This window comes from Lonchura striata, chromosome 13, assembly GCF_046129695.1.
Source record: "Lonchura striata isolate bLonStr1 chromosome 13, bLonStr1.mat, whole genome shotgun sequence".
In the NCBI taxonomy this organism is placed as follows: Eukaryota; Metazoa; Chordata; class Aves; order Passeriformes; family Estrildidae; genus Lonchura; species Lonchura striata.
In genome coordinates, this window is record NC_134615.1 from 18,561,479 (window position 1) to 18,586,726 (window position 25,248).

At 40.3% G+C, this 25,248-nt stretch overlaps 2 long non-coding RNA genes across 4 annotated transcripts in view; both read right to left on the bottom strand.

Moving 5' to 3' along the window:
- Positions 1–5,343: 5,343 nt before the first annotated feature.
- On the bottom strand, positions 5,344–16,037 carry LOC116184035 (uncharacterized). Its single transcript, XR_004148759.2, has 3 exons — positions 15,991–16,037; positions 7,001–7,221; positions 5,344–5,428 (listed from the first exon to the last, which is right to left on the bottom strand). It is a non-coding gene; the product is annotated as an uncharacterized LOC116184035 (long non-coding RNA).
- A 3,416-nt stretch (positions 16,038–19,453) lies between these two features.
- LOC110476338 (uncharacterized) overlaps positions 19,454–25,248 on the bottom strand; it is a 302,398-nt gene continuing 296,603 nt past the window's right edge. For all 3 annotated transcript variants that reach the window (XR_002466392.2, XR_002466391.2, XR_004148757.2), the window contains exons 2-4: positions 22,251–22,337; positions 21,046–21,238; positions 19,454–19,506 (exon numbers count right to left, since the gene is read on the bottom strand). This is a non-coding gene — a long non-coding RNA (uncharacterized LOC110476338). The remainder of the gene's footprint in view (positions 19,507–21,045; positions 21,239–22,250; positions 22,338–25,248) is intronic.

The window sequence follows — 25,248 nt, forward strand, 5'->3', positions numbered from 1 at the left end:
TCAAAATCTGGGAGGCTGGTTAACACCACTGTCCTGCTCTGAGCACTGCACATCACAGAAACTGGTGGAGGAAATAATGTTTCTGTAGACAATATACTCAGGCCCCCACTATCACTTAATCCCTCTTCCAACTCTGCCAAATTCCAGCTGCAACCCATACACCAAAGGAGCAGAGCTAATAGCAAAGTAAGTCATATCTATTGGCTTCTTTGCCAGCATTTCACAACAGATATCATCTGATTAGGTGCTAAGTGGGACTATTTGCACTTTTGCTTATGGCACATATAATTATGTAATTCTGTATAATGCCCAAATGACTGTTTAAGTAGCAGCTGCAGAAAACAGACATTGGTTGGACAGCACAGAAAATACAAATTTAAATAAAGCCAGCGCAGGAAAAAAATACACAGCTAACACGTACATATATATGTATTTATACACCTTCAGGACTATCAAACATGGAACAAGATCATGTCAGTGAAACCTCTGACAAGCAGGACTCTGCCTCTTGCTCCTTGAAAGTTTTGCCAGTGATGGTCCAGTGACATTTAACTTATTTCTAATTTTCAGATGATACATCCTAATTTCATTTCTCAGGAACAGAACTTCCATGAGCTTTGATTAGAGGAGCCACAAAGTATCAAGGTTAGTTTGAAGTGCTGTTATATTTTAAAACACATCCTCCTAAGCATCTGGGTAAGGTGGTTGCAGTGGTAGGAGTCTGCCACAGAGGTGCTCCACAGAGGTCAAAAGGATATCACTATTTGTTTAATTTAAATAAATCAATTTGTTAAACAAGGAGCTTCTGAGATTATACGGTCAGAGGGTGGAGAGCAAAGAAAGATAATTATTTTTGTTTGCATAAATCATTTTCTTATTACTTGGGGATCAGGGTGGTATTGTTTGGGTTGGAGAAAGGAGAGCAAAAGAAGATAACTGTATCAATTTGCTGATTGGGGTTACATGGGATTTTGCTGCTGGGGCTGGAGAAAAGAAAGAAGATCATTATTTTTATTTAAATAAATCAATTTGTTGTGATCAGGGATCACATGAGGTTGTGCCGTTTGCAAGGAAGGCATAGGAAATTCTCCTTTATGGATAGCTGATTGCAGAACAAATGTTCAGGCACTATTCTATCAAATGGAAAAAAAACCCCAAACTCTTCAAGACTACAGAACAGGATTTCTATTTTTTTCTTTTGAAGGACCCTGACTTTGTCATCTTGTATTGGCCTCTAACTTAACACACTCACTGCTAAACTTTTAATGCACTGAATCAAGAATGTATCTATATGTATGTGTGTGGACATGTATATAAACCATGTATACAGACAATTAAAGAAAGAAAATGAAAGAGATTAAAAAAAAAATAAATTACAGCTACCAGGGCCTGATCCTGCAGAAGCCCTTGTACTTTGAGGCAATGCTGATGCAACCACTGTACAAACTGTGATTGCCTTCCCAGGACACAGGACCAGCTCTCCAGTGGGGAACATTCACTGCAATCAATGGCCATTCTGTGCACACACACTTTAAGGGCCTGATATTTGTTGCTTCTTTTCTGAAGCAATTAATGAAGCTCTGTGTGTAATTTTAAAGGCCCTTCATGAACTAACTGGAAATCTACAGTACTGAACATCAGTGAACTCATATCCAAAACTAATAGCTTCAGTATCACTGCCAAAAATTGACTAAGCGCTCTTTGTGCCTGCAAATGGGGTTCTGTGGGCAGTATCCTTCTATCTGCCTTCAAGGGATAATCTCCTCTTACAAATAAAACAATTGTTTCATTTGCTCATTGCAATGGTTGAATGAAGCTGCAGAAACGAATCTCACTGGTTTTGAATGTTCTCAAGTCAATCAAGAGCGGATTTGGGGAGCGGGGTGGCTTTCAATTACCACATGTTGCTATTTGTAGAACTAGTTTTAAAAATGTCTTTTCACAGGTTTAGATGTGACTCATGGAAAATAATAAGCAAACCATTCCTCTCAGTATACCAAATTAAAATATGGCTTGAATATAGTGTAAAAGTCAAAAATCCATATCTGCATGATCAAGTGCCCCATATATTAACCTTGGAGTGAAAAGAAGGAATAATCCAGTTAGCTCTTTAGCAAATAAAACAATGTTGAAGTAATTACAGAAAATAGTGGGCTGCAACCATCCCTCAGATACTTTCAGAGCCAGTAGCATAGTCCAAGGGATCAATTTGTGTTTGTAACAAGAATGATAAATCTAACTAAACATCTTTATTTTTACAGTACGTTAAAGAAGCATTTTTATTTAGTGCAGTCATATATCTCCACATTATTCTGAAGTATGCTTCTTTATTGCTTTTATGTCTCCAGAACTGCCTGAGGAAAGCATCCTTTTCTCCTTGTGTTTCATTGTTGTTACCCTTGTAGAGTATAACATGCACAAACTTGATTATGATTAATTGAGGGCCTCGGCAAATTATGTTTTTTATTCCTTTCCATCTAAGTCTTCCATCTGCTCAAGAATTAAAAAAAAAAAAAAGAGAAATTTTACATTTATAAGGACACTTAGGGCTTTCTGGATAAATCATCAGAACAACTAGTTCAGCAATAATGGCTACAAGCAAAGTCTTCCTTCAGTCTTACATCATCAACACATTAATGCGTCTCCATCCTACAAGTGAGGCAAGAGAGGGTGATAACTGGTCCAACCTCATTTGCTCTTGCTGCAGAGCTGGAATTTCAAACTGAATCCAACCAGGTTAGGATACAGCTCAATTAGATCCTGCCACCAAAGAACCACTTGCAGCAGTGAAGTGCAAGGTCTGTAAACATGAACAGCCGTGTCCCTCGGCATCGTGCAGGCAGCATCAAGCTGGCTGTTTTTAAGAGGCACTGCTGAAGTTTTCACCCAAGGTGCTGCAGCTGCACAGCCCAGCCCATTAAGCCTGGTGTACCACATCAGATAAGGCCCTTCCTTTAGGGTTTATGATTCAGGTATAAATGCTTGCCATCCCCTGGAAACTGGCAAATGAGGGTGCGTTGGCAGTCCAGGGTTTTCTTAATAGGATGAATGACAGAAGCGAGAAGTCGTGTTTAACCTGTACGACCGCGAGGAGGAAAAGGCAGGGCTTTTTCATTTAAAGACAACCTTGCTGGCACGCAGCTCACAATGGGGATGAGAAGGCAAAATTATTGAGAAATTTGCTCCTCTGAGACCACAGAGTTGAAATAACTAAAGAACCAAACAATTTTAGCAACTGGAACACAGATATAATCAGTCCTTAAAAGGTTGGTCTGGACAGCTGGTGGTGTGGGGACAGGGGTTTTGGATTTATGACAAGGTCAGCACCAGTGGCATTTTTCTTACTCAGCCAATAATGAGAATTGAGTTGTTGGCCTTGGCCCAGGTCCCTGTGAGCAACACTGCAAGTGACTGACACCACACCACTCTGGAACCACCACTGAGCAAGACAGGTTAAATCTGCACGCTTGGCACTGGCAGGAACCACGGAGCACTGGTGTGATCTGCTGCTGTAAGTCAGCTGTAAAGGTAGTGACTCCCATGGGAGGTATAAAAATCACCACCTAAGATTGGCCTAATTGCTGTAAAGGTGGCATCTAGTGACCAGCAGGAGAGTTACTGCAGTGTCACTGCACACAGGTGGTCAGAGTGGAGACTGACAAAACATCAAAAGAGAAAGAGTTCGTGGTTCAACTGAATCAAATCAGATTTGGAGGTAGATACAGAAGCTACACTTCCTCTGCCAGGGTTTGTGGAAAATCCTTGTCAAATATGTACTGACAGCCATGCTGTAAAACCTCCCAGCAGCTCACTGACATAAAATTCTCTGGTAGCCTCATAGGAGATCAAGAAACTACTTTGAGTAATAGGTATGATTTGTATAGAAAAACTATTTCTGTGGGAACAGCACTATGGATCAAGAGTCCTCCATGGCAGAGTGAACAAAGTACAGAGAAATGGTACTGATGAATGCCACATTGAATCCAGGCACTACCCGTGTGCCAGGAAAAAGCATTCCCTTCTTAGCTAGGAAAGGAGGGATGTTCTATTAATCAAATCCAAAATAGTTTTATTCCCAGTTGAACCTCCCTTCATATTGGTCAAGTGACTTCAGCTTTTGAGGCTCACAAAAAGGAGAGGCTGCATTTACCTACCACTGCACAGGCTCTTAGCAAGAATGATTCACTGGAGTAAACTTTTCCAGTGATATGTATCACCCTTCCCTGCTGCAATGACATAGTTTGGATAGAAGTGAGGGATGTTTGATGACTTCATTCCTCCAAGAAGCAATCCCTGCACCTCCAGGCCCAAAGGGATCACCACTCAGAAATAAGAAACCTGGTGACAAAGCTACTGGACTCTCTGGTCAGAACCCCCTGGAACAGATGTCCCAGCTCCCTCTGGGGACTGCTACAACTGCTGCAGTCCCCTCCCCTCCCTCTGCTCACACACTGAGTATACACAGGGGCACAAAGTCAATTCAGTCCTCTGTGGAAAGCCCTGCATGAAGCCTCTTTAATTTGGCTTTGTGCAAGTGTGAATCTCACCCTGATGCTTTCTGGGTACTCAGGGAAACATTGGCATGGCAGCACAGCAGAAATGGAAAAGCATTCTCATTCTTCGGCAGCAAATAATTTATTTCATGTCCACCACCTTTTTGGGTTTTTTCCCCCGCTGCCTGTGTTTGTAAGTGAAATTAATTTATGAAGAGCTTAGCTAATAATTATTGGTGAGACGATCCTGTCAATCTCCAAAGGTAAATAAGAATGGGTTCTAGCTTACAACTGCATGTCACATGACTGCGCAATTTTTCTAATTTAATAAATATTAACCTTTCTGCCTTTTAGGGGCACTGTACAAGATTTTTTTTATTTTCTGATGTGACAAGGGTACAAGCCAAAACTATTCCTATTATATAAAAAGGCAAATTTTCCTTATTTCATTTCAAGACAAGACATTGTTCAAATTAAAATTAAAATGCACACAGATAATATCTTCTTTTACATGAATCTATGCAAATGCTATTTAGGGTGTGCCTCTTTTTCTAACCGCAAATTCTTCTAACATCAGATAAAGGAGATTTATTGTCATATTCCCACTTTATCTTCTAACTTTTGCCTAGTGGGAAAGCATAAAGCAGACAGGTGACCCCCCAAAACGACTGTAGGAAAGGATCTTACATCAAGGCACTTGGCAGAAGCTCAGAAGATCTTTTGGAAGTTGCCACTTTGCCAAAGACTTTCCTGGCTGCCTTGAGCTGATGGCTTTCCTTCCTTGAGCCTCAGTTTCCTCACTGTAAAGCAGGCACAGAAAAGTTCTTCTTCCTTTTTTTTTTCTATCTTATTCCTATTGCAAGTCCTTCCAGGCAAGTCTGATTATGCACTTAGCACATGGGGTCTCCAAACTCAGCTGGAGCCTTCAGGCATTCCTGTAGTATAAATAACAATAATGATGATGAAGCATTAAAATAGACAGAACTTGTTCTTTGTTCACTACAACGTGAATCAAACTGTGGCTGGACTTATATCTAACACCACCAGCCAGTTTATTTATGAGAGGATTTATCAGAAGTGGTTGGGTTTAATTTCCTCTAATTCACACTGCATGAAAAATGGCAGTTGTCTGATTTTAATCTAAAACCTGATGATAGGACTTCCCAGAAATAACAAAAATACCACAATGGAGGTATCCAAACAGTAACTAGAGGAGTGCAGTACAGGCTGAGCACGCCTGCTGCCTCACACCTCCACTCCATCCCCTCCCTGCTTCAAATTTTCCAATGGAACCTGTAAAATCAGGATCACTGACACAATACAGGAATTACTAGCAGTAAGAAAAAGAATTGTGGGGCTTCAACTGCCTTCTTTGGCATCTCGATTCACACAAAGAGTTAATCTTTTGTTCTTAGGCTTTTTTTTCTTTTTAACTAAGTGGATATGTTTATGATGTCTTTCCTAAGGTGGAAGGAGGAGGGAGAAGCTGTGAAATAAATCCACTGTCATTTGCAAATGGAACAAATGCCTGAAGTTAAATATGAGTGTGCATCAACAAGCTCACATATTATTGTGGGATGAAAAATAATAAAAAAGTGGAATTCCTTCCCAAACAAATCAGAGAAAGATTCAAAAGCAGGGACCAATCAATACCACCCTGTGATCAACAGGAAATGCTAAGAATAACTGTATATCATGCATGGCTTCAAATTTACAACCAGGACATATAATCTCATTGTAAGGAGAGAGTCAAGTTCAAGAACTTAGCCTCTACAGTAAAGCTCTCATTTTAACTAAAGAAGCTGAGGTCGACGGCCTCTCAAATGAAACAGATAAGGCGACATAGGGTTCTTGTCAGAAACAAATGTTATGTCTCTCCCTACTGAAAAGCTTAAAGATATTATCAGCAAAAGCCTAGTTGGGCCTGAAATGGGTCCCAGAGAAGTAATATTAACCAGGCTCCTGGCAGATCATTTATTTATCTCAAGCTAAATTCAATAAAGAGAGCCATATATAAGTGAGGGAAAATAATGCAGCTGCTAGTAATTTATCATTGGATGGAAAGTCATTGTTATCCTTATCTCTCCAATGATGTTCTATTTCCAACTGGTAATGAATTATGGGGCTTGCCACATCTTTACTATGTGACAGGTCAAAACTACCTCATGGGTACTGTACTGTATTTATGCAATCAATAGAGAGTTTGCTGAGAAAATATTGGCAACCTTTTTGCAAGAGTGACCTGGGGCTGCATGGCCTTAGGATCATTGGTGGTGGTCAGTGGATGGAGCAGTATTTCTCTGCTCCTTTAAAACAAAGATGCCTTTGAATGCTTTAAAGGTATTTTTCACTTTATAGAAAGCCAAGCATGTGAAATGAACCACTGGATTGTTAATTAGAAAGCATTCTGCTCATTTAAGCTGGCTCAGCCACCAAAGGGATCTTTTCTGTTCCTTTGTTGCACTTATTAGAGGGATTTATTAAATCAAACTTCAGTACAGACTTACCCAAAATTACTTGTGCCTGTGGTGTCTGGGGCACAGCAGAGGCACGAAGAGCAGGGGTTTGGCCAGGCTGCTGCTGAGATGTGAGGCCAGGCTAACAAGCAGCACTGGGTGTCCCACAGAGCTCCCAAATTCCACACTGAGTGCAGAGGTGGAAGCCATGCAACCCAACACCGTGTTTGCTCTGCTCAAGTCAGCTGTGAGGGACACCCCCAGCACGACCCCTGCAAGAGAGGCAGTGAAAATCTGTGTTATGTGAAGGATGGCTCCAGGAGGAAGAGCCCTGTCACAGGGACACCTGGCTAGGGAAAGGTTTCTGCAGCAGTTCCTTCTCTGGCACCGCTCTCCCATCCTTGAACCAACTGTGTCCATGTTTTCTCTCTCCTCTACTTCTGACCCATTGGGGTCAGTCTTCATTATTCATGAGAAAAGCTCATGTGGATTTAGAAGATTGTGTTTATATTAAAAAAAAGCAGAAATACACTTATTAACTTTTATATGCATTGAGAGGGGGCTGTATATCATAAATGGCAAAAACATTATGATTTTCAAAAACAACTCTTGAAGGAGAAAAAGAAAATTTTCCAAATACATTAAAATTATCTAGAAAAATAATGAAATATTTCAGAGTAAGCAACCTTCTCTCACTAATAATTATCAGATAAATGAAAAACCTACACTATCACAATTTGGCCCAGACCAAATTTAGGCCACTTGATCTTCATGTCATTTAGCACTAACTCCTCCAGAGCTTTCTGCCTGCTTCTCCATTGAGACTACTCATTTGTGGTCATGGATTGTTTCAAGAAATGAGCAATATGAGCAATCCAGAAAATCCCTTTTTTTTTTTTTTTTTTTTTTTTTTTTTTTTTTTTTTTTTTTTTTTTAGTTTGGATAGGTAGAAAGGTAGAAAAATATGCCTCAATTAAGGCAGAGTAGGAATATATTTGGCAAAAAAGAAGGAAATTACAATTTTGCTGAAGAGAAGCAGCAGTCATGCCAATGGTAAAAGCTACTGATTGTAGTAACACATGGATTTTTAGCCAGGAAAAAGGATGTCCAGATGAGTTGGATCATCAATGCCGAACCCACAGACTTTTCTGGAAGTGCACAATAGGACAGGACTGTACCCATGTGACATCCAAATGAGGCAAGAAGAGAAAAACTAAAGCTGTCTTTTCCCATTATTGTGGGAAAGGGAAATTTGGAGATGCTGGCCAGCTACAGTTCACTTACATAACATATTAGGTGACCTAAATGATACAAGTAAGGTGGCCAAGATTAACTCAGGTGAAAAACAAAGGCAGAGAGCTCCATCCATTGTTAAACAAGGAGCGTGTTTCCTGCTCACAGAGACAGGCTGTGCCTTCTGGCATGCAGGCATGTGTTAATATGTCCCTTTGGCTCTGTATGTTTGGGAAAGTCTTAGTAATGGAAAAACAAGGACGTTGTAGGTGAAGGCTGAAGTCCTTTGGCAGAGCAGCGTGTGCAAGAGCTTGACCAGAGCCTGCTGGATTGCACTGCCTGTGATAGCAGCCTGTCAATTCCCTGAGCATTCACACTCATTCACAAAGATTCAGGGAGTCAATGAGAGCATTACCATATCCTGGAGTAAATAATCTCGTTTTCCCATGCACTGACTGAGATATAAATTCCATATGGTTTGGCTGTACCAGAAGGGTTCTGCCCAGACCACGTTAGCATAAGAAAGCTCTGATATTTTCATAATCAGTTAACTCAAGGGGTCATCCAGCTGATGCCAGGAAGGTCTCCCCTTTCTTTTAATAGCTGAGAAAGTATAATGGATTTTTACAATTTAAACAAGTTATGTAAATAGAAAGAAAAAAAAAAAAAAAACAACAAAAAACTAGGTGTCATATAAAACAAGATAATCCAGAGAAGTACACTCCTTGAAATCACCTATTGATTCTGAGTCTGTCATAACCAGCAAGGAGTCTGCTACTCGTCAGACAGATACTCTTTCTCATGTAGTTTCAAACACACTGTCAAAATTGTGTATAGCTTCAATCTCCCAGGCCTTCTACTTACACACAAATCACAAAATTCACTTTTTAATTTCTATTGTTTGGAGGCCTATCCCATATTAAAAAAAAAAAAAAAAAGCAAGAAAATCAAAACAACAAAACTCTGAAACATTGACTTAAAACTACTTAGGTTTACAGAGGTACAGTCTGGTAAAAATGATGTATGTGTTTAATAATATGTTCCCTGGTTAATAAAAAACTAGATTATTTTTGGACTACAGAATTTAAATGGAAGAAAGTTTAGCCATTAGGAACCTGTTTACTATTACCAAGAGAATACCCAGTTGGCAGGTCAATAGCTATCATCAGAAATTAAAAAAACACAGCAGCCACCTGTGCTTAAGGCTTGTGCCTGTTAGGAAAAAAAGAAATGAAAGGGCAAAACTTGAGAAGCAAAGCTAGAGCATGCAGGGTTCTCTTCAGTTTAAAATTTAAAAAGAGAGGACACTGTTCTGAGACTATTGAGTTAAGAGTTTAAAGGATATAGTAACCATCTCTTCCAGACTGCTTAAGATAAAATGGGCAGCAAATACCTGCATCAAGCTTTTTCTCTAGAAAACCAATCTAAAGTGTGCTGAAATGCCTTAGGTTCTTCACAGCATAAAGATTTGCTCTGAAAGGAAGTGTGCACACAGGGATGTTTTCCCTTTCCTCTGTGGATTGTCCCATCACTGAGCCAGTTGGAGAGAGGCCACTTAGAGTTGGAAAGGCCAACAGACACCTGTGTCAAATGCATCCTTCCTCTACCAGATGGAAATGATTGGAGCCTTGAGGAAGCTCTCTCTGGCTGTGGTGGGAGTGGGTCAGAGTGAGTCGCACCTGCAGAGGAGCTGCAGCTCATGCAGCACAGACACATTCCCAGCAAAGTCACTGCCAAAAATGGCACTGCTGCTGGGGAGCACGAGGAGATCTCCTGCCAGCAGTGGACATTGGGCGAGGCAATGAAATCTCCTTCCTACATAAGCTGGGACATGCATCAATCCTGAAGTGAAATGCAGAGAAGAAGGGTTTTTCCCCCTCATTTCTTGTTTCCACATGAGGAGTTCTGTTCTCATTCTCACCACTCAGCTGTGGTTAACGTTTCACTCTCTTAGAGTCTTCACTGTGTACTTATGTATGCATGTACTATACTGGCATTTACATATAATTAAAAACTACCTAGCATCATGTGGTGATTCAGATATTTTCTCATGTAAGTATAGAGAACAACTGTATTAGTAAATGAAAACATTTTAAAAACAAGTTCCCTATATAACACAAAATGCTCCTCATTAAAGACACTGAAACATTATAGTCCAAACATCAGTTAAACATTGAAAGATTGGATATTTAGGTGATTGATAAAACTGCAAAAGATGAAAGCTTTAATTTATGGACAATGAAACACTTGAATTCAGTTTAAGTTTGGATAGCCAAAGGTGTTCCATTTTTCAGTACAAAAGTAATTTTCATCTAGTAAAATCTGGACAAAAAAATAGAGGAGAGACAAGCAGCACCTGTAAAACACACTTGTGCTCCTGACCATCTCCTGGTTTCTTAAGGTTTGTTAAGTTTTCTTAAGATCAAACAGCACCCATTTTTATAGGCAGTTCTATACCAGTTACCCCATTTAAAAGTTCCCAGTGGTTTATTGGCTGGTACAGATATTGACGCCTAATCAACTGTTGGTGCAATTCTTCTTCTCATCCACAAGCAAAGTCTTAACTAAATAGGCAACTATTTATTAACTTGGCCTTCAGCTGATAACATTTTCTTCCCCACACTTGTTGGCAGAGACTTCCTTTCTGAACTTTGATAAGACATTTACAGAGTATGAAAGAAAAAAACTTAAAACCACAAACAAACAAATCCCCACACACAACAACAAAACAAAAACCAAAACCAAAAAAAAAAGAACCAAGAAAATGATTGCTCCTATGAACAATGATTATTTCATTATCACAGGACCTTAACCTGGACTTGTCTGATGTTACATAACTTTTTGGTACCCTGCCTTCTGTTTGTCCTTGTCTCTCACAGTAGAGTTCTCATGGCTCAGAGCCAGAACGTTTCTCAAGGAACCTTCAGCACTCCCTGATGCCAAAGGAAAAGCTCCTGCAATGGTCCAACTTAACAAGGAAGGCAAAAGGTGGTGTTGCCTGCAGCTGCTCCTTGCCAAAACACTTGCCAAGGGGCCAGCACAGATTGAGGTCACCTCCGTGCAGCTCGTGCCACGTGCTCCTGTACTGAGCAAACAAGCTCAGGCTGACATGAAATCTGAATATTGGGACCCCATTTACCAACACAGAAGTGAATGCAGTGAATTCAGCAAACTTCCAGGACAAGCTCACGGGGACTGGACAGCAACACAGGGCTACAGGTCCAATCAGGCAGCACAGCCAACATTGACCCAGCACATGCAACTCTCATTTTTTCTTTGAAAGTAAATTGTCAGCTCTTAGTTCTCTGTTGGCTTGCTGAACAGCATATTTTTTTCTTTTTCCAACCTCTCTATCTCCCAGAATCAAGCCTCCAAGTACATAAATAAACACTTCAGCAGCCATAAAAATTATGATTAAAACACAGAGGGAAGCTCACTACAAATATTTTAAAGAAAAAGCTTCAGCTCTCTGGGAGTCTCTTTTTAATGTGTGTTTCTGTGAAATTCTGAAACTACTTGTGTATGGGTTTGCAAAAAGCAAATCTCAACAAACTCAATTTTTAGTGTCATGTGAGGCTTAGGTTGTGAAGAGAAACACCACTAAATTTTCACTTCCTTTTCTTGTACAGCCTAAGTTCTGTGACTCAGACAATTGATCTGCAAGAACAAGCCAGGGTAGGTAGAAAACCATCCAGGACAAACTCCCTTTCACTTCAGTTTTTAAATCAAGATTGAATGCCTTTCTAAGCTATGTGTTCAAGCTCTACCACAAGATCCATGCAGCAATCACTAAGCAAAACCCTCTGGCTTATGAGACTCAGCCAGGATGATTATACTGGTTCCTTCTGGCCATAAAAATCAGGTGAAATAGAACCTATGGTTGAAATTCATCCACATGCAAAGCCCTGTGATAAAACCTTGAATAGAATTTCAACTGAAGTGTTTAGATTGTCTCAGGCAACCTTGCATCCAGAGAGATTTTTAGGGAACACCCCCCAAACTACATATGGAGAAGAACAACTGTGTCAAGCCTTATTAAGGTTTTGTTTTGCAGAGTGTGAGAGGAAATAAAAAGCATTGCTTTCTGCCCCAGGGTTACTGCTGGAAGAGAAAGACCAGCTGGGACCTCTTGTGGAATGCAAAGGAAGCTTAACATTTATCTGTTTCTGCTCTCACTGGAATTGTTGGAGGAGCTCCTAATGTGTACATCTCCAAGAAAAAATAAACCTCTAAGGATGCTGCTTTGACCTAGTAGCAAGTTTCAGAAGAGCTGGTGGCTTTGCTATGTTTCCTGAGGCTCACAGAACAGCCAGTCCCTAATGCCTGATGCTGAGGAGCCAGGGGAGGAGGAGTGGCAGTGCTACACACGAGAAACTCTGGTCTGTGACCTCTGTCACTTCTCCATATCAATAACTCCCATTGTAGAATAAAATTCACCAAGGGAAACACTGACTCCACAACTCACTAACATAAATCATATGTTGAAGGGCAAAGCAGAGAAAATTGCCTTGAGATTTGGAGCAGTTTGGGAAACACATGACTCCAGCACACCGCATTTGGCCAAGGCCTCTTGCTTCCTCCTGAAATGGGCAGGTGCCCACTGGTCCTGCATGGGAACACAACCTGGGCCAGGGGGCAGAGACTGGCCACAAATACATTCACACAAACTGTACATGGGTATTAGTAAATACACAGATTCCACCATAAAGGGATTATATGACTCTCTGGATCACACATTGTTACCAAACAAAGGAAATTATGCAAATAAACAGCCCCAGAGGCAGAGTAACCATGATCCACTCCTACTTGTGAATACTGGGCAAACACCTAATAACCAAAATTAATTACCTGCCTCTGTTCGTTTTGTCAAATGATCAAAGCAATACATTCAGTGGTTGCACAGGAATGTGACTATTTGTACAAAATTACATTTATTTCTACTGAAGAGGTGCAGGGCCAGACCCTCCAGTATTTGTCATTAGTCACATGCAAGTCACCTTACTGAGGGAACTGCTCCTCATTTCTTAGCACCAGCACTGCAGGACACAGATGAACTTCTGCAATATTAAGGTGATGAGGTTCTGTAGAAGAGCAAGGTTAGAATCAATTCTTCTCAGAGTTCACCTTGTCCTCATCAGCCCACATGGCACACATGAAATATTTACAAAATCAATTTCAAAATAACCAGACAAGGTGCTGGAAGCACCACAGTCAGTTCAGCAGCTGGCTCTTCCAGGAACACTTTGGGAATGGGGATGGAAGAGTGAAACTCCCTTTCCCACAGGACCCCTGCAGTGCATTCAGCAACCCTCGATTCAGGAGATGCTGCCATGCTCACAGCCTCACAACTCCATCAATGAACACCCCTGGCCCCTTCCAGCAATAGCTGTGCAAAGCACCATTCTATAGCCTTAAACTTACTTTCCTCATTTCTTCAGCATTGTACCGTATTTTGGATTAGCACTGAATCAAGCTGAGGTCCTTCAAAACCATTTTTTCTGGCACAATGCAACCAGAGTTGTGGATGTTGCTCTTGAGTTTGGCTGTCTGTAATGAGAACTGTATTATGTATTACCAATCCATAGGGAATGGAAAACACAAAGCAAGGATGCTCACAGGGCCTGGTTCTCCTAAGGTAATTTTCTCCTTTCTACAGTAGGCTTTGAAGGCAGGCTGGTAAAATTCCATTTTGGCAATCCAGTCCATATTTGCTCTCAGTATTGCAGAAAATGTTTCACAGATCTGAGCAAATCCAGCCCATGGTTTCAGTCTCCTTATGAGAGCTTTGGATATGCCCTCCTGGCAAAGAAAAAGGAAAACTGCAATAAATGTATGGGATTCAGTTGGCTTTGGTAAAAGCATGTACAGAAGGAACTCGGTGTCAGTGCAGACCCTGTAAAACACATACATAAATATCTATGTTGTTTCCCTTCCTTTCAGGAATTGTTTGTTGTCCTATTTGATCACAGTACTTCTCCAGCTTCCAATATTTTTGGATAATGTTCTTGCCTTCATTTGTAATCACTCTATTTGGTGTGGAAGATGGATTTTTGCAAATTTTGTGCTATTATATACCTTAGCATGGAAAGGATTAGATGGGTTTTTCTTTTTCCGTTTAGTCATTATTTAACTGCTTGTGAGCTTCAGGGATTTATATCCCAGTAGGTCTAATTCCAGGATTATAGGTATCTAAATATCCAGTAAATCATTTAGTAGCCTATAGGTTTAAGGCAACTCCAAATAACCCCTCCCGTTAGCTCTCCAGCTAAAATCTGAAGTTAGCCAGAAGCACTAGACTTGAGTAAGAGTTATTAAGTAATGCAGAATCACTAATTTAGAGTCTGATTCTACTTGCTTCAATGGTATTAATAAAATTTATACCCACTCCAGTGGAACATGGCAAGGTCTTCAAATCTTCTTGCTTTAGATGCTTGCCTTCATCCTAGCCAAACAATAATCCAAGTCTCCTCCTCCTCTGATTTTAAGGACCAGCTCTCATTCCCATACCCATTGCATTTCTATTTAGATAAACACTGTCAGGTTGAGTTGACCCAAAATTTAGATTTATTGAACATGAAATAAAATGAGCAATAGAAAGCTCTCTGTATTTGTTTTTCTAAATTCCAGTGAAAGCAGCTTCTTGGTTTGGACTTCAATTTTCCTTGGCATCATCTACAGCCTGAACATTGAAGCACTGTGTTCACACATGAAAACAAATAGGGAACAAAAGTGAAAGAGAGTTGTAGGTTTTTCCTTGTTTGGGCTTAGTGCAAAGTAAACACGTGGTATTACACATCAGAAGCAGATCTGGTTTCTTGCCATCTATCCTTCAGAATAATCGAAAGCAATACTAACAGCAAAGATAAGGAGATCACTGGGTTTAACTGCCTCATAATTTGCCCGTGCTCCTTTAAACATGGCACAGGGAGCAATCCAGGCTTTGCCCTGGCACAGGGGTGGGAGCAGCCATGGACTGGCGCCAGCTCCCACTGGGCGCGGCTGGGGTTCGTCCCGCTGGCTTCAGGTTCACTGCTCCACTGGCACCAGCAGCCCTGCAGAGGCACAGGTGTCGTGAGGTTGGGTTTCTCGTTTGGTTTGAGATGTGTGAGGCTGTTAAATCCATCATTTCCTAGCACTGAGTGATTCCCCCCAGCCCGTGCAAAAAGGTGGTTTTGTACCTGACCCTTGTGTTGAAGCACAGAGTGCCCTGGCGCGGGTGACTGCTGAGGGACACAAACCTCAGCACTTCCTGCACACGGGGAACCAAGCTGGCTGTTCCAACAGAGCCTGCAGGAACCAGGACTGGGGTGTGGTGAGGTGATAAAACCGAGCATCCCTCCCACCCTTAAGGGTAAGTGCTTGTTTAAACTCTCTTTATATTGGGCGTGTCAGAGGTGTGGGCCTAGAGGATCTGCCATAGCCACAATTAACGTGCGCTCTTCTACTGCAGAACAGATATAAAAAGGTCTTTTCTTTCCAGACATAGACTTTTTGCCTGCACAAGTGTCAACACAGAGTTCATTTCAGGCAAGCTCAGTGGTGAAGAGAAAGGTAAGGTTAGGTGAGGAGCCCTTCGCATCAAACCAAACCTGAAGGAAGGCCAGGATTTGGGGCTGGATTAGGACCAGGCACATCCCAGCACACAGGGCAGTGAGTAATGTGCATCTCCTCAAGAAGGCTTTGAGTCTCAGAAACCACCTTGCATTTACAGCTTCTTCCCTTGTATGGTATTATATAGTTATTAGATTATATATAACATATATGAATATGTAACAGTGGATTATATTCATTTTCTATGCACTACCTACCATCCTTTGTGCTGGCTCAGGCAGCTAGGCCAGTGGATGAGCTGTCCACACCTCCACACACATCCTGCAAGGAATGAGCAACCAAACAGGTAAGCTTGTTTACTCCTGCATGCCTCAATTCACCGTCCAGATAGCCAAAAAGAAAAAGAGGACAACAGAACACTCACTGCACTCATTTTATCTCCTGGGAAAGAGAAATAAAGTCACTATGTAGCCTTTCTTTACTGACCACTCAATCTTCCCTGCAAACAGTTCCCTACCTATGGCCACAGTGTGTTCAGCTAAACCCTTTTAAAGGGCTTTGAGAAAGCTGATTTTTACATGAATGGACAGTGAAAATGGAGAAATAATATATTCCATTGGTGCCATGTCATCATGGTCCATCATTCATAATATTTTATGTGTATCTAGACCCCGTCAACAGATGTGCTTCAAAGAGCATGCAGGATCAGCAGTCTGTACCTTCAGAGATGGACAACATCTAAATCCACCACCATTTCAGCAGCATCTCTGCCTGAATATGATAGATAAGGGTTTCAGGAAGGCATGTCAAAGATAAAAGGAAGGCTACCCCTTGCTCTTGTTTAATTTCCCTTCCAATTTCCTAAAAGGCCTGTTGCGGGAATGACTGTCACCAGAAAGATACAGGGCCCAATTTACAGCCATTGCACAGAACTGCAATAAGCAGTTGCAGTCTATAATTTTCAAGTAACACCACATTTATGAAAACTGCAACAATCCCTTTTGCTGTGATTTGTGGACTCTGATGGCAGAAGAGCCAACCTCTCTCTCAGGCAGCAGAGAGCATGAAGAGAGAAAGATGAAGAAAACCAAACTGGCTGCTGCCTCAGCATGTAGACTGCAAAACAAATAAAAAACAGTCTTAAAAAGTGTTAATAAAATATCCGCTAGGAGTAGAAGGGGAGATTAGAGCTGACAAGTTTGCCATAGGGCCTTCTTCAGGCTCTTCCAGTCAGAACTGAGACAAGATGACAAGTTAAGAAATTGAACTATGTTGACAAGGTCTACATTTTCATAAATTTCCTCCTCCTTCTTTTATGGTAAAAAAAAAAATAAATCTGCAAAATAAAAAGAATAGAATTCAAACAAAGGCCTGTAATACTGTGCTGTTCTCCTAAGCATCCTGTAGCAGGCTTTGGAATAAATGCAAGAGTAACTGCAAGACCCATCACAGACAATGCATTGTATTTACTGAGGAATCACCTCTAATTTTTTCACCAAGAATTCTATTTGAGTGGAAAGACTTCAGCATGAGTTGGATGAAGTCCCAGATCATCCTGCAGTTTATAAGGAAAGCAGTGTACAAGAGCCAACTAGAAAATACACTGGTTACATCTTATTATCATTCAGTTTTTTTCAATCATATAAAAATCAGCAGAAAAGCTTTCATTATATCTAATCCCTTTCTGAAAAATAGTTAAAATTTTTCTGAATTGGGACTAAAATTCTGGCAGCAGGGACAGATTCATGAAGAGTCAAATCCAGAGTCCCACATTATCAATTCATTCCCTCTGTGCTTCAGGCAACTTCAATGTTTTAAATCTGAAGCATTTCCTCTTTTACCCCCAAAATACCACTCTACTGTTAAATAAATTATAACTACGCCTCTAATTTTGCCATTTGGGAGTTTCTTTCACAATTCAAGATTTGGGAACCGGGAGTTTTTCTATAAGTCGCTCAGGCTAAGCCAAGGTAACGCAAGAGATTTTCAAAGTACGTAATTTTATTTTTATCATTATCATCATTATCATTATTATTATTATTATTGTCCTGATCTTTTCTTTGGTGTTTTGGCTGTTGCCTCAGTGAGGTGAGGAGTGCTGCACAGCACGTAGTCTCTGCTTCCCCATTTCAGGAGAGCACAGCCATGCACAGATCAGAGGCCCAACAAAGAGTTTATCACAAGTGCATCTAGTATTGTTTCTAATCAGTGAACTGCACCACAGCAGCAAAAGGGAACTGAAGGCTGACAAGTTACAGAAGTGCTCCTCATGCAGTAACAAGGATGTTTCAAGAGAACAGGTTCTTATTAGCTTCAGTCAGACTTTCAGTCACAAGGCTAGTTTGATGTTCACCTTCTTTGAGGCGACAGTAGAAGGTTTAAATCTTAATCCCTTCTGAGCACAGAGCACTTGAAAGGCAGTGGAATAAATTTATCTTCACCATATTACACACGAGTGGAAAGCAAGAAAGACCCTCAGTAGAGTTTAGACCCTTGTAATGAGCTCTGCAATCATAACCCTAAGCAGAAGAACTTAAGTCACTGGTCCCACTGAAGAAACAATGCCTGAAAGGGATGAAGTTCTGGTGAAGGCATTCTCACACATTTTTTTGTTAGGGTTGTGTCAGAAAAGACTCCCAGTGGTGGAGCTGGCCTTTAAGAACTGAGAATCCTCTGAGCTTCTGAGATATAAACAGCTGGACCTATTGCCAGCAAGACTCCTGCCTCCAGTTTCAAAGCCTAAAAGGCCCTGTCCACAGTTCATTCACTACTTCAGATCAGCTTCTGCTTAGTGAAGTTCTAGAGAAGTGGTAAATGATCATCTAAAGGCTACCAATTACATCTGGGGGACACTGTTTGTGCACTGGAACATCCAGGATCGAAGGAGGCAAATCAGAAATCCTTGGCAGCACAGCACTGGGGAGGGACCAGGCAGACCAGGGCAGGCACAGCTTTCTTGCTCCCTGGCTTCAGTCATTTTCCTACCCAAACCACCAAGGCCTCTTCAAACTCTTAGGTGGGAACTAATGAAACAAGTTATGAAAGGGCAGAAAGTTTGATTCACGGAGCCGCCACACTGGCAACACGTTTGCACAACCTCTCCACCCAAAGTCAAGAGGTTTAACCTGTAGGGATAATTGCACCCCTTTGGCAAGGGTGGTACAGAACACTTGAGAAGGTAATCAAAGCAGGAAAAAAGGGAAAGCAACATCATTTTGGATAATTGGAGCAAAGAGGTAATACATATCTCAGTGTCACAGGGAAGATTGCCCAATGCAATATGCATTTATTCTTATCTCAGAATTGTATTTATCGAAGTAAACCATGCTTCAGTTAAAGGGAAGAACATAAATCTTCTCTTACTGTAATTTTGCAACTCAAAGCAGCTGCTAATTATATTATAGATCTTCTAGAAGTATGTATAGTAATTACCAGTTTCAGCCACATTATTAGACTTGCAGAAAGAGTTTGTTCTTCATAAGCAAGTCAGGAGCAGAGGGTCAAACCAAAATGGGGGTGAATCAGCACAGGTCCAAGAAATCAAGTGACAAATCCTAACTGTCCTGGACTTACCTGACTAGCATTTCATGGAGATGCCACCTTTAAGAAATATATAGGCTTCCTTGCTGAACTCTTTCCTTTTGGTCTCCTCACCCAGGTTATGAGTTACCTTGGGTTTTCTGCATGGCCTCCTCATAGAGATGATGAGGGTCTGCCTTGGTCCCAATCTCAATGTACTGGAATCAGCAACAGCTCACTTCAGATCTTAAAACCTCCAGAAAGAAAAAATTATGTTATTGTCCTTAGAGTAGGAGAAAGTTCAAGGCCTTATGAAGTCCTTGAGAAGCCCTGGATACTGCACCACTTTTTTATCAAATAAACGCACAAAAAGGAAATTTAGTGAAATAACCAATGTATGGTTCTTCTACCCACTGTCTTCACACACTACAGCCAAAGCTAAAAAACACTACCAGCAATAAATACTAAGTATTATTTATATTTGCATACATACATGGGAATAACCACTTGTATTACTAATTTGGTCTATTTGTCTAGGTTTCATATTTACTGAGCACTGGCTGGAGTTCCTAAACCAACAGGAATTATGTGGGCAAAAGACTGAAAGGTTGCTATGCAAGGTAGAGTTTTCAAAACCATTATGTGAATTATAAGCTGAACTTCCAACATGAAAAGGTAATTTTTATTAAATACTCCTAATTCCAATGTACTTCCATAGAAAACATAGAAGTATTAATATATGTCTATCCAGAACTAAAATGAAACTATTATTCAAATCCCTACTTTATCAAGACAATTATTGAAATGTAATAGTGACTAAAATAATGTACAAATGGTTAATTTTTTCTGTTAGACCAGTAGGGGCACTTAAATATTACAATCTCAAATGCAAATTATTCTGTGAAGACACACAAATAAAAGTATTTGCTTTGTGAATTATCATTTGCAAAACCTTTTACTGAAAAGGTTTAACATGAGTGCAAAGCGATATTATTAATGAAAATATCCATACAGTCATTTAAATAATGGCATCTTCATGTTACTGTGTAGCAAAGTGCTGAGTTTCTTCCATTATCAATGAGAATAAGAGTTGGACCAAAAGTAGAAAACACTCTCTCATGGCCAAATGGATAGGCAATGTTTATTGTGCAACATCTTCCTTGGGAAAAGAATCTAAATAAGAGTTTCAAGATTAATATCCGATTTCCAGGCTTTTACAGGACTTGGCAATCATTCAAATCTAACAGTGAACAAGGCAAAGATTATAAAGCCAAAGGCCGCAGACCTGTTCAAACTGGTGTAGTGGGTTCAAAGTTTCCTCCAAGATCCTGAGCTATAGTTTCCACATATCACTGAGGTAAAAAACCTAGGCAGCCCCACAGATAAGGTCCTATTTACTCTAGATGAACTGAAGAATTATAATGAGTCACACTTTGGACCTTGTTCTTTAGCTGTAATTAATACCTGATTATTTTGGTTACTCACTGAAGAGTGACTTCAGTATAACCCTTCAGAAGTGTTGAAGCAAAATGAGATGGGGACAAAAAAAACAAAAAAGGTTAAAAAAAAGAGCTGTTGCTGCTAATGGGGAGAAGAATGGTGGGAAAATACTCATGTATCCTTGCCAAAGTGAAAGTGCATTTATGTGCCTGCAGTCATTGTTATTCCCGTTCTTGCTGAAAACTTGTTGGGAATCCCACTGACTTTGGAGAATGCAGTGGAGAATTCTCACAACAGGAGTGTGAAATAAAGCAGAGAGAAGAAAGTAGTGGTAATGCAGAGTCCTTTCTTACCTGTGCTTGGCATCTGCGATCCCCTGACATCATCTTGACACAGGACTGGATTTAGTTCTGTTACTGGATGTGATCCTGACCCTTATGTTCTGACTTTCACCAATGAGAATGCCAATAGGATTCCTTCTTTCTTTCCAGCCATGTTTCAGGAAAGTACTTATTGTGAGGAAGGCAAACCAGTTAATTGTTCCCCCTTAAATAAAGCACAGTACAAGTACATTTTATCATTTTAAAATTTTGAATACCAAGCCTAAAGAAGTCAAAATCAAATCAGTATCTATTATGCCCCAGTAGCAGACTGCTACCTATATGACTGCTCATGAAAAATACCAGGTACTGAATACAGCAGAGCAGAGTCTAAACACACAAGGAGAAACAGCAGATGATGAGACAGAATACAGGCTAAACCAAATATAGTTTTTAATAAAAAATCAGCTTAATTCTCCAGTGACAACATATAGACAAATATTTTTTCTTTAGAGAAGCCAAAAAGCTTTTTCTCAGTCGGCAAAATATTTGTGTATCACTTTATGTTCTCAGTTCATTAAGTGCTCTGTAGATTTACCAAGACCTAGACTGTGACACCTTTCAAACTACTTTTCTGTAGCCTACAATCCCTTTCCTATTAAAGAGAACTAAACCAACCTTGCTGATAGTAATGGAAACCCAAAAACTTTCAATAAGTATGAAATCATCTTATATTTGAAGGTGAATATTTGTCCTTTGTACTGAGATTCGCAGGGTCTCATCTCTTGTCAGCTGACAAACTGGGCAGGATCAAGTCCTGAAAAATGTGTGTGGAGCCTTAATACATTGACATCAAGGTCACCAAGAAACCAGTTCAAAACAGGAAATACTTCTGACCCCATGGATTATAAAGATTTCATAGAGCTATGACAAGTGCTTACAGTAAATTCCAGTATAAGGAACCTCCACCAATAGCTAGAGCTGTGAGCTCTTTAAAAAGAGGGTGGTGTCACTTGATTCTTGGAATTGAGGACACGTCTTAAATTGATGTGAGTGAACTGGAGGGTAGAAAAACGGATACCCATTCTCTTCATCAGGTCTCATATTTTTTTTAATATAAACTTAATAAAAAGTCAGTTTTTATACTGTTGGGTCCCACTGCAGCATCTCATAAGAAACAGCTGTTCTCAGTTCACCAGGCTGGCACTTTGCTGGGCATTCCCAAGGGTTTCACTGACCTGTCCTCCCTGGAGTGGCTCAACAGGGCAGGTAAACAGCCACTGCCTTTCCCTCAGAGCAGCTCTTGCTGGCAGCAATTCCCAGTTCTGGAAAACAAATTGCAGACCATTATCAGCTCTTCTGGTAATTGCTGCAGGATGGAAATGCAGAGTGCAATAAATCACAACATCATTATCCTAAGGCCCAAATGGTCTGGCATATTTTTGCTGAAGATGGTTAATACAAAAATGGTATAGACTGCAATGGCAGATAAAAATATTCTATATTGACTAGCATGCATGGGGGCTTTATGCATTTGTTCAGGTTATTCACAACACAATTTAAATGAATAACAATAATATTGTCTTTAGTTATGACATTCTCTTTTTAACTCTGTGGGAAAAGAAAATCCCTCAGTCTTTACATGTGAATGCCTTGAACTCTGCACAAGGTATTACATCTATTACTAAGGTACCACAGATAATGGCTGTGGGCTAAAGGTTGGTATATTTTCATTGTTTGTATCCTGTCTTTAAGGCAAATGTCCACTGTTCAACTATATCTCAATATTTACATAGACACCACATAATTTCCAGCAAAGCTTTTCATGCCTGGGCTAAAAGAAGTGAACTGACCTAATGTTCTCCAAAGTCCAATATAATACATAAACTTCAAAACTCGGACGTTAAAAGAAAGAAGCTGCAAAATCAGGCACTTTAAAACAATCATTAGGTCATGTAAATGGGAGAAAAGTGATGGGATTTCCTTTGGGATATTCCAAGAACAAGTACAATCCTTGAGCCAACAGGATCAGGGCATTTCAGGGAGGTGCAAGATAGGGAGGTTATGTTCAGAAATACACATTTAAAGTTCAGCCAAGGAGAAACATTAACGGCATTCATGGATTTGCCAATTGCCCAGAGGAAACTGCAAGGATGGAGGGGAGGGAAATTAAATAAATAAAACTGGAGAGAAAAAAAATTATATATAATAGAATTTTGCTTCTCTCTCCAGTTTTAGACCAGCTCATCAAAGCCAAAAGGTAATTCCACTCATTGCAGTATCTTCCATCTCAATCAGATTTTATCCATGAATAAGCAATTGGATTTCTACCAGACAACTGGAAACATCCCAAAAAGCACAACCCTCTGACGTGCTAGCAACACTGGAATTAGATAAAACATTCACGAGACAGACCCACAGATTTAGTGGATGTGACTTTCATAAATGCTGGTGTTCAGAAAGAGCAGCTTTATAGAAAACATTTGCCCGTAGTATGTAGTCTCTGCTGAAATTAGTTTAAATTATCTCAATATCAAATACATTTTTTTAAAACTTTTTTGACGATGGTATTATTTTCATCCAGTTACAAAAAAATAAAAGGCTCTGCAGGGCTTGCACTAAACACGTTAGGATTACTATAATCAAATTTTCATTGAAATACTATTAATGATCGGTCCTGGGAATATAAAGTAAGATTTTTGGGTTGATAACGTTTGTGATGGAAAGCACATCTTTTTAATTGGTTTCTTGGAGAAAATACTGTAAAGCTTGTTCAATTTGCTTTAATCCAGACTACTCTGTGCACATGTACATGGTAGCATATATTTTTTTTATATTCATGACTACATTAGGTACATTACATAGCAAGAAGGCAAAGCACAGAGCAAAACAAGGCAATCCCTTTTCAAACACGAGCATGAAAGTGCTGCTTGGTGCTGCCATGACCAGTAGTATCCCTGAGACAGAGGCACCATCAGTGCCCGACACACCTGGGCCAGGGTGTGTGAGCTGGGCTGGTCCCTGCACTTCAGCCAGGAGGGATTTTCCTGACCCTTGTACAGCATGCACCTCAGGCAGAGGAAGAAGTGTCAGGCTTTTTCTTTCCTGGCAATATTCAGCACTTTGTGCATTGGAAACAAGTGGTACCAGCAATCTGCTGAGCAGCTCTGTGCACAGGTAGATGCTCTGGCATGGAAACAACAATGCTCTCTTATCTCAGAGGCAGGGCAAAGCCATGGAGTGATCCTTATTTAATTGAGAGCTGACAGCTGTTTACCTCACCAAGGATTTAGCTGCAGTGTAACTGCTCTTGTGACAAGCCATGTACCTTCAAACGTTGGACAGCTTACTTCCAAGTCTTTCACATTGTGACAGCCTCCCTAATCATTCAGAAAATAAATTGTGGAAGCTCCCAAACAGCATTTTCAAACATGACAGTTTTACTGCTTCCATCTTTACATTAGCTACTCCACAGTGACTGCTGTTTTTGGAGTTATTGGGGTTTTTGATTATATAAGAATAAACAAAATAGGTTGCTGCTAGTACTCCAAACACAAGCACTGCCTCTTACACAGACTGAAAAACTACTTAACGTTGTGGAACAGTCAGTAGTGGTGGCTCTTACACTACCATCTGTCTATGTAAATGCAACTTCTGCAGCTGGTGAGACCTAAGATAATATATTCAAATGTAGAGTACTTGCTACCACTCTCCTGTTATTTCAGCATTATCATAATGCTCAAATTAAATGAAACTCAAAGCAGAACAATATGTCACGTCCACTCTGAATTTCAGGTATCAGAGAACTGTAAAGAGAACTTCTTGCTCTACAAAACATTTTGCTGATTGCAATTACATCAACAAAAAATAAATTCCTATTTACAGGAGTGGATACTGGCAGGGGAAATGCTAAACCAGCTTTGTTAATTCCAACACTGTCAGATATTCCAGTTTGCCAAATATCTGCATTGATTTCTGCATCTCCCTCCAGCACTGCACTCACTTATGGTGGCCAGTCTCACCAATACATTTATTGATGAAAAAGAATTTATTGTGGCAAAATTCAACTAAAATCAGCAGCACTTTTAGGAACTGGGGCATAGAAGATATAGCATCCACTCAATCTACTCATCTTCTCCAGCCATACCCTCAATACCATTTTAGGCCAAAATCCAGCAGCACATCACAACTTAACCCTCCTGCTCATTTATTGTGGGAAGGAATCCAGGTGCATGG